This window comes from Aphelocoma coerulescens, chromosome 1 (assembly GCF_041296385.1).
Source record: "Aphelocoma coerulescens isolate FSJ_1873_10779 chromosome 1, UR_Acoe_1.0, whole genome shotgun sequence".
Classification (NCBI taxonomy): Eukaryota; Metazoa; Chordata; class Aves; order Passeriformes; family Corvidae; genus Aphelocoma; species Aphelocoma coerulescens.
In genome coordinates this window covers 116973498-116982906 of record NC_091013.1, presented here as the reverse complement: position 1 = coordinate 116982906, position 9409 = coordinate 116973498, and the positions used below count along the sequence as shown (strand labels likewise).

The 9409-nt window shown below is 39.7% G+C and overlaps 1 long non-coding RNA gene across 2 annotated transcripts; it reads right to left on the bottom strand.

Moving 5' to 3' along the window:
- Positions 1 to 239: 239 nt before the first annotated feature.
- Positions 240 to 8740, bottom strand: LOC138116547 (uncharacterized). Of its 2 annotated transcripts, XR_011154196.1 has the most exons (7): positions 8689 to 8740; positions 7270 to 7446; positions 6710 to 6739; positions 5279 to 5405; positions 1277 to 1731; positions 1075 to 1140; positions 240 to 515 (listed from the first exon to the last, which is right to left on the bottom strand). It is a non-coding gene; the product is annotated as an uncharacterized lncRNA (long non-coding RNA). The 2 variants fall into 2 exon arrangements; XR_011154195.1 differs by having other exon boundaries at positions 1075 to 1731.
- Between the last annotated feature and the right edge of the window lie 669 nt (positions 8741 to 9409).

Sequence of the window (9409 nt, the reverse complement as noted above, 5' to 3'; positions counted from 1 at the left end):
GATCTTTGATCTCTCAAGACAAAACATAAATAATAAGAAGCTTGCCAAATGTAGTCTTTTATCTAACCCAATTATGTAGAGGTCAGAATGTGCTTTTGTAAGTTTCAACTAATTAAAGAACTGATAAGCTTGTACTCAATACTCTATATAAGTGCCTTTGTATTGCTAATAAACAGAGCTTGCTTATATCAATCGTATCGGTTGCCTGCAATGTCTCTCCTCACCTAAGTCATGGATCATTTGCAACACAAGTCCTCCTTGCCAGCACCAATCACTGACACAGCAGTGGGGGCAGCTTCTCAAAGGAAAGCCTTCCAATGGATTCATGAAGCAGCAGTGAGAATCTCCAGGAGGAGCAGCGAATTAGCAGTTGATACAAATCGGAGGAAATGGCTTTTCTAGAAGGTGGAAGTCCATCTCAGAGAATGTGCAAAATTAATTAGAAGTTAGAAGAAGAATTCTGAAGGAAAGAATACGTGGATTTTCTTCTTATCAAGATCCATGTAAATATAGCACTAAAAAAATAATAGAAAAAGAAAGTCAAGAGAAATGTGTTTATTTCATTTCAGTATTTAAACTTGTGTGTGATTAATTTACTGTTAGATTAACTACAATTTTGCACAGTTTTACAGAGCAAAGCCTAGCTCCCTGCTGGAGGTAGTAGTTGGAGCACACGGATATGTTCCACAGGATAAATTTTTCTTTTCCCTTAATATTTTAATAATTTTCTTACACTTGCCTATGCCATTTCAAGAAGTATTTATTTTGCTGATGGGTAGACATCTGACCAGCAATTCTTATAGTATATTATAAACTCTTTAGGTGACAAACACATTTACAGAGTTAGATTTGTTTTATATTTACAGTGATTTCCATCTTAAACTTCCTCTAACCAGAAAGGAAATTTCCTAGCATTATTTCCAAAAAACAAGTATGTTCAATTGTTCTTCAAGAATTTCCTGGTGATTTGAGAGAATTTTCTGGTAAAATTAGTTGTAAGATATTATGTAAACACAAGAGTATTGGCAGGATCCCCTCCCAAAGACAAACTCATACAGATTTAAACAAGGTTACCTCACGAAATGGAGTGAAATGCAGAGCGAGGAACAAAACCAAAATTATTTATGAAGACCTTGGAGACTGGAAATAAGTAAAGTAAGATAAACAAAATATGGTATAACTAGTTTGACCTATGGATTTTTATTGATTTTTGCCTTTATAGGCTTGGCCAACCTAACAGTGCACTCTTTATGTGCACTCCTTATGTGAAACTCACTTGTGTTGGGGTCTAGTGGGAGCCAAAGACCCAAATCAAAGCATTTTTTTTTCTTGTTTTGTGCTTTACTACCATTTAAAAAATTAATTTAATGTTTGTACTGAAATGCCAGGGCAATAAAAGGGGTGTTTTATTTTCACAGTTGGTATTTTTATTTTAAGTGAGCTGTTTATTGTCATGGAAATGATTTCATATGGCTGGCCCAAGGAAAGGAAAATTTGGGGCAGGTTGTGAGGGTGCTGTGACAGGACATTCTAGACACAGCTCTTTGCAAACTAAGGTTGAAGCTAAGCCAAAAACCAAGAGTGTGAGAAAGGCAGCTGAACTCTGAGCTGCCTGTGGCTGCTGAGCCAAGCAAGAATTTTATCAGTGGGACATTCCCAGCCTCACAGCTGTGGGAATACCACTTTGGAAAGTGCTGGGTGCAGTTCCTGCAGCTCTCTGTGGTGTTTAATCTGCAAGAAAAAAAGAAAGAGAAATGGGGATTCAGTAGAGCCTTTCTGCAGCCGTGACATTAACAAATGTTTAGAATCAAGTCTACAGTGTGAAAAAGTAGAAAATGTTTCAAAATCAATGAAAAAGCCACGATGTCTCTTTCAATTTTCTTGCTCTTCATTTTTGCTGGCAAGCAGAAAAGTAGATTACTGTAATGATTAAGACACTGGCCCTCGACTCACACTCAATTCCCTGCTCCCACATGCTTTTCTCACCATTTCAGCAGCAGAAAGGGCACAGAAGTGGATGATAATGTACTGGCAGCATGACATTAAGGAAAATTAGATTTTTTTATAGTGGGAAAACCAAGTATGAAAAGCACTTGTAGTGACTGGCCATTTTGCACTCCCAGCTGGGGTGATGCCTGGTGATCTTTCAGAACTGAAGAAAGCCCTGTATAGAGAAATATTCAGCATTTCTGCATCCACACTTCATGATTCCTGTCCTCAGGAAGGAGGATTGTGGAATAGCTCCTACATGCTGCACTTATGCCCTAAACTAGAAATTCTTAGGTCCTGATACCTGCACTGCTGAGCCTTCAGAGTGCCTGGAAGAGCTGTCCTCAGCACGTGGCCTCAAAGTCTTTTCCTACTTAACTCTACCAGGAGATGGGAGGATGGGACAGAGGAAGAACCCAGCATTGGACACTCAAACCACAATACCACACTTGAATCACTGCTGCTGACCTGAAAACATAGACCCTCAAGGACTCACACTGGACCCAAATTTTGTGTTGCATCTGTGCTGAAAAAAAGCTGGAATTTGAATGCCATTCCAAATATGAAAATTCATTTTGCTGGAGAAGTACCAATATATTATTATTTTAATTATGAAAATAGTTAATTTTATACATTGCTCTACGAGGCAGGAAAAGCAGTTCCAGATCCCAAGGCAAACACAATGTTTGCTTCTCTTCTGTTACCTGTTCTCTTTTCCTCCCCTTCCATATGTCATCTCTCCCTTTGCTCTCTCCTCCTTACACTGACCAAGCCCTGGAAATTAATGAGATAAGGGAAGGTCTCTGCCCCCCCTTAATGTTGTCAGGCCACTGCAGACCTGCCCCAGTGCCCTCCTGTGCTGGCAGCTCTGATGCTTTGTGTGCGGGGTGCTGTGCTAAAAGGGTCTGTACTGCTACATGAAAATTCAGTGTCCACTTCACCTGGGGATCCCCAGCAGTGCTGATCTCACAGCAGCATCTGAACCAGCCTCACAAGCCAAACCTGAGCACATCAAACCTAAGAACCCCCTCACAGTGTCCACAGGGTAAAAAGCACAGAACCAACACAGCCCCACAGTGAATGTGTTAAAATCCATGTGGGCAGAACAATTCATTCCCCATCTTCTCCTGCTGGGGAATTCTCCAGTAGGGAACAGTGGTCCTGAATATTGATTGTTTGTGTTTGGAAAGGAACATCATTGAGGAGTGCAGCTTCACCTTATTACTGCTATAGCAAAAGCAGGAACTCCTGCCTTTCCTGCAGGTTAGCAGTGCCAAATCAATATTCCCCTGGCACAGATCTCAGTGATAGGCCTACTAACAACATTTTTTTTAAATTATTTCTTCCTTTTAATCTCTCAGAGGGATGGAAATTATATGTGTGCAACAACCTGAACAGTATCGGCCTTGAATCAAAACTTTCTGCTCTGTGTCCTCATGTAATGCATGAAGTTTTATTTGACTGTTTGGAATTTATGTCCACGTTTCTGGATAGCTCTGGTGAACTAAGCTACAGGTTAAATTTATTTTTGGAGTAATAGCGAAGAGTATGGCTAAGAGCTACAAGAACAGTTAAGAGCTGTGGCAGCTAAAAGATGTGTTGTGCCCCAGAAAAAACAAAATATTTGGGGCCTGCACCCTCTCTTTCTCCAGGTCTCTGGGGCTCTTATGCTGAGGGCAATGGCGCACCACTTATACATTTTCAAGTGCATAAAAAATGTGGGTATATTTACTTCAAAGTATGGTGATGATATATCTTGAATTGCTGTTATATCACCAAGGAAGCAGACATTTTCTTCATTTCCTAGAGTGTCTGCAAGGGCTGTATAAATGTTGGGAGGGACATAATTTTTCTGGTTCAAATATAGATATATCTGAGGTGGATTCATGTATGAGAGCAATTACAGACTGCACACCATTTCAGGAAAACGTGTTTTAACAGAAAAAAAAAGAGGGGAAAAAAGCTGTAAAGTAATTGAAACTACAAAGGTAATGCAGGCAGGGAAAAATTAATTACCCAGTTTAGAACCTGAGCAGGGCATCTCTGATTAATAGGACTCTCTGGTGAAACCTGCTGTGGGAAAGTTAATCAGTGTTAGGGGCAGGATCTGGGTGCTGTGTCACCCTATGGCAGCCCAAAATATCCAAACTGAATTTCAGGGATAAGTTCCAACACTGATTTGGGCTATGAAGGTGGAGGGAATGACACCACCAATTAGTTGTCCATAAATTCCACTTCCTGCCAATGTGATCGGTGTCCCTTATCAGTGCTACTAACAAGGTAAAGGCTGACTTGGCTTGGAAATAAAGATGAGATCATAACTTGAGGAGATGTGACAGCAGGTTGTCATTTTATGTATTTTTCATATGGTTTTGGCTCCTTCTTCAGTCTGTGCTCACCACTGCCAACACAGCTACATCAGTTGCTGAAAGAATGAGAGTCTCTGTCGAAGGTTGGCCACAATTCCCTTACACTGTTGTGTTGGCTCTGGAGCATTGGATTTGTTGCATTTTAATTAGGGGCATAGTCTTTAAACCACATCTCAGACAAACAGTCTGGAACTACTGTCCCAAAAATGAAACTTTCCCTAAAGAAACTGGTAAGAGTCTCTGTGTGTTTGCGTATTTGCGTCCCCTTTTCTGCTTTCTGCTGAAAGAGTAGAAACCCACTTCCTACCCCAGTAAAAATGGTAATGCCACTCAGTGATTTTCTGTTTTGATGGGATTTGTGCCCTCCAAAGAAGCAGCTGAAAAGAGGCAGTTCAAATGAAGTGGCAACTTGTTGGCTCTTTCTAATTAGGGTGGCTCTGTTGAGATGCTGTGCTCTCTTCCAAGGCTCTGAGAGAAAGAGACTGGCAGGAAGAGCAGCGATAAAGCCTGCTTTCCCTTCAGGGCATGAGCACTCACAGCAGACCCAGGGCCAGGTAATTGCTGCCACAATTCCTGTGGCCAAGGATCTCAAAAAGAAGCTGCTTTGAAGGAAAAGAAACCTCTCCGTGGCTGGATCTGAAATAGAAGTGCTGTGTCTCCCTACTGCAACTGCACAGTCTTTGTGCAGCAAGTGTGCCTAAAAAAACAAACTGTAAAGCCCAAAACATTCATACAAAACCTCAGCTCATTTTCCGTGAAGGACGTGGGAATGTACCCACAACAGAAATTTGGTAAAATATGGGAATAAATTGAGACTCTGGTAAGGAGGGCTAGGCAGAATGAAACACAAGTGATCCAGCAGAATAGAGGGGTTCCTATGGGGTCCCAGGCTCTAGAGAGTATTATTTTTAAAATATTACCTCTCCTGCAGAAAATACAGCATGCTCATAGCCACAAGCACTTTTCAGTGGAAGCTGTTTCCCAGAGCGTAAATTTTGACTTTTGCCTGGTTTAGTTTCATGTCAGAGAAAGTATAGGTGGACTTCCCTAGGAAAACACAGGGCATCAGCTCTCTGGCTCAGATACGTGCAGAAAAAGACAAAAGCAGACGGAAGAGCTGTATGGTCTGGAAAATGGGAGAAAAAAAACTGGAATAAAATAGGCTTTGTGACAACCAGGATGAACAACTCACCCCTCCACCCACAAGTGAGGGGCAATGTCTTTGGGGCCGTCTGTGCCAAGGGGAACAGTTAATTGCCATGAATAAAAACATTAATGAAGAAATAAAATAAAAAGTACAGCCCTGTCAAATGCTGTATTAAAAAAAAAAATGACATGTGTTCCACCAGACCTGGAGCTTCAGCCAGTAGTCTTTTACCCAGTCTAGCCAATAATATCAATATAATAAGAAATACTATTTTTCCCTTCCCTATGTTATAGCTCACATACATCTACAATCCTGTGGTAAATTACAGCTAGAGGAAATGGAGTAAGAAATCAACTCTCAGTCTCTCTGACATTATAAGGTACATTCAGCAGGGAGACTAACATACACACACAAAAATCCTACACCCAAAAAGCACCTAAAAGCTATCCACATAGTTATTTTCAAAAATAATATTTTGTTAGAAAAAAATCCTTCAGAAGATAGTGTAAGCTAAGAAAATATTTAATTAATTGCCTATTCTGTTATGAAGGCTTGGTAACTACAATAAAAAATAATCTGAAGTTTCATACATGAGTTTTACACAAATTTAGGCAAATTACTTGTGGTATTCATTCACAAACTTACTCTAATAAGCTGGCAACCTCTTAGGAGAAGAAAATTGCAAACTTTCTGATTGTTGGGGGCTTTGTCACTGTAAGCTGCCTGTACTTTTCCAAGCAGTATAATAAAAATCAAAATCACAAGTTGCACTGCCTGAAGAAATGGGCTGTGAAGATAGACTGAAAAAACTTGAGTAGGTTATAACTTTTAGGTTATAACTTTTAAATTATAACTTTTTTGCATGTATGCCCAACATATGCTGGTGTTCAACACTGGATCTGCCAGTAACTGAAGGTCATTCTGCAGTTAAGCAGAGCTAAGCACTGAAAACCCAGGGTAAAACTGAAGATTTTTTAAAAAATCTGATAAAACCCCCTTAAAATCAAAATTTGCTGTTCTTGGGAATTATGCACAATTCAGTCATCAAATTCTGCTCCTTTCATCTGCAACAAATAATAATGCTTTAATTAATGTGGAGTATTGTTTGCTGGTTTAGATTGAGGTTTTAGGCAACCTTTATTTCATCCTCCTCCCCAGCCTTGTGACACTGCTGTTTGCCTGCACAAACACTTTGCAACCTTACCTTGGAAATGCTGTGTTGGTGCTCCCAGATCTGAGAGGAAAGCAGAGACAGTTAAAAAACAATTTAAAAAAAAAAAAAGACATAGGGACAGTAACAGCAGTCAAGAGGGGCTCAGGAGAGGGGTAAGAAGAATGGTGCAGATGTGCATTAATCAGATGTGTACATCTTTGTGATGTGAACAGACTTACACACCTGATTTACAGTGAGGCCCTTTTGCATACAAAGAAGGCCAATTCGGTTTCACTTGCAAAATCTCTTTAATTTTAGCTTTTAACTGACAGCCTGTGGAACAGCCTTGGGACCAACACCAACCTCGCTTGCCAATGATCTTTTATCCTTACACAGAGCGGAAAGAGCTGCTTAAACCAGCAGCTGTTGTGATGCAGCTTCACCAAAGGCACACACAATTTTGCCTTGCCCAGTTTATCGGTGAGTGTGAAAGAATTCCCCACCTTGTGCACCCTTATAAGGATACACTGGGTTTGCCATCAGTGGGCTGGAAAATATTTGCTGTGAAAGCAGAGTCCCCTTTTCCCCTTTCCTTGCAGCTGGAGCGTTACCTCTTTACACATCTCTTCAGGACACATTTTCCTCGTGCAACTCCCTGTCTTCGGCACAGATTTCCTCTTTCATTTCATGAATGAAAGTTTAGGAGTGGGTAGGATGCATGGCCTTCCCACTCATGGGTGTGATCCAAGGGTATGGTCCAGAGAATGCTCCCACATAAAAGTCGGTGGCTGTTTTGAAAACAAAATACGTTGAAGACTAAACAAACAGGAAAGGATTTAAATGCATTATGGGCTCTCTGGAGAAACCATGATGTTTGTCCCATGTCTGCCCTCTGAACTGAACACAACTAGAATTAAAACTTTTGTCAGAGAAATTATCCATTTGGGACATGCCTGAAATATCCATTCAGTCAATAATTTGAAGGTTTGCATGATTGACAAACTTTCCCTTCACTACAGCATTTGAGCCCTGTCCCGGGACACAGCCCCCGAGCCTGAGGAGAAAAATGTTTGGAAAGCTCACTGCAGAGAAACCGAGCTGGAGCTGAAACTGCAGCTGCAATGATAGCCATGGACATTCATGTCTCAACTGGCAAGAAATTCCAGCTGTATTTTTAATAAAATTTCAATGGACCTTCTCATTTCCTGAAGGAAACTGTCTCTTCACCAATTTGTTGTTTCTCCTCTGCCTTGATCTTTGACTGCAGGAAAAGATGCCCTGCCAAGCCCCTTCCCTGGGATGAGATCTCTTACATAATTAGAGCTGACACTACTGTGAGTTGAAAAAATATATAAATATAAGAATCACAGAGGGACCTGACACTTTAATGACATTAAAAGTATTAAAAATAGTAGTGGCAGACTGGGTAAATTCTGTGTTAGTCAGTGGACAGACACCAGCAAATTTTGAAGTCAGTGGGAATTTTGCATGCCTTAACCTTTCCCTAATAAGTTGTGATTTCTTTACTTCTGAAGGAAATTTAGTATTTTTGCCATTTAACAAAAACATTTCATTCCAAAAGCAATTTTAGTCGGTACCATATTGAACTGTAATTAAAGATTTAAGATCCTATTAAAAGGTAATGCTGTAGTTAATCCTTAATAATAATACATTTCGTAAAAGTTCAGCATTACACACAAAGCTGAGCAGTTGATGCCTCCTGTAAAATATTTGCTGGATTTTCCAAGAGTCAGCAGAGTGCACTGCTATAGCTCCCCTTCAAATAATCTATACAATCTATACAACTGTGGAAGTAGCCCAGGAAACTAAATATTCCTGTTTTTTTATGACCTATATATTTATTGTACATTTTCCATTTTGATTTTGCAGGATTAGCACACAGATAACCCCACTTTATTTCATAGAGCCTTGTTGGGGTGATAGTGTGAGAATCACCAGATTACCACACAGTGACTCGTTTAATTGTGGAATGAATGGAATTACAGAATTCAAAATAAGAAGGAGATTACCTCAATTCCAATATGATACACGAACTAGGCAAAAAACCCCCCAACAATATCCTGTAAAAAGAATACAGTTGTAACTTTAGTAAATTTAAATGAGAGAATTAAAATTCTCCCAAGCCTCAGACTGAACAACAATAAGTGTTTGGTTGCCTTTCTGTTATCATATTTCACATACCATTGAATTTGTTGGAAATTCTGTGATGCAAGACAAATTATGGATGTGACTGAAATTTGCTGAATTATCTTTTTACATGTTTTTAAGGAAAAAACAAAACAACTCCGTGGGCGATGTATGAATCCAAATTTTTCTGCTATGTAAAACTCCTTTTTAGCTTCAGATGATGTAATGTTGGTTCAATTCTGCTTTAAAAACTTCTGTTGAAATTCAGCCTAAACCACAATCAAAGTATAAGCCAAAAACATTCCACGTAAGTGTTTGATGCAAATATTGCAGATCATTTTTAACTGCAACTGGTTATGCAAAGTTGTTTTGACCATTATTCTACAAACAACAAGCCCTGTCCTATCATGCCCTTAGCATGCAGAAAGGGAAGGAGCTGTTCCATTTTGTTCAGCTCCAGAGAGGTGGTGACCAAAGCCAATGCTAAATTGTCATGGTAAAAAATTTTTTGAGCTTATTTTTATGTAATATCTTTGTTAACCTTTTCCTGGGCTTCAAGACACCTCATGCACATCAAATTGTTCATAAACCACTTCCCCCTCA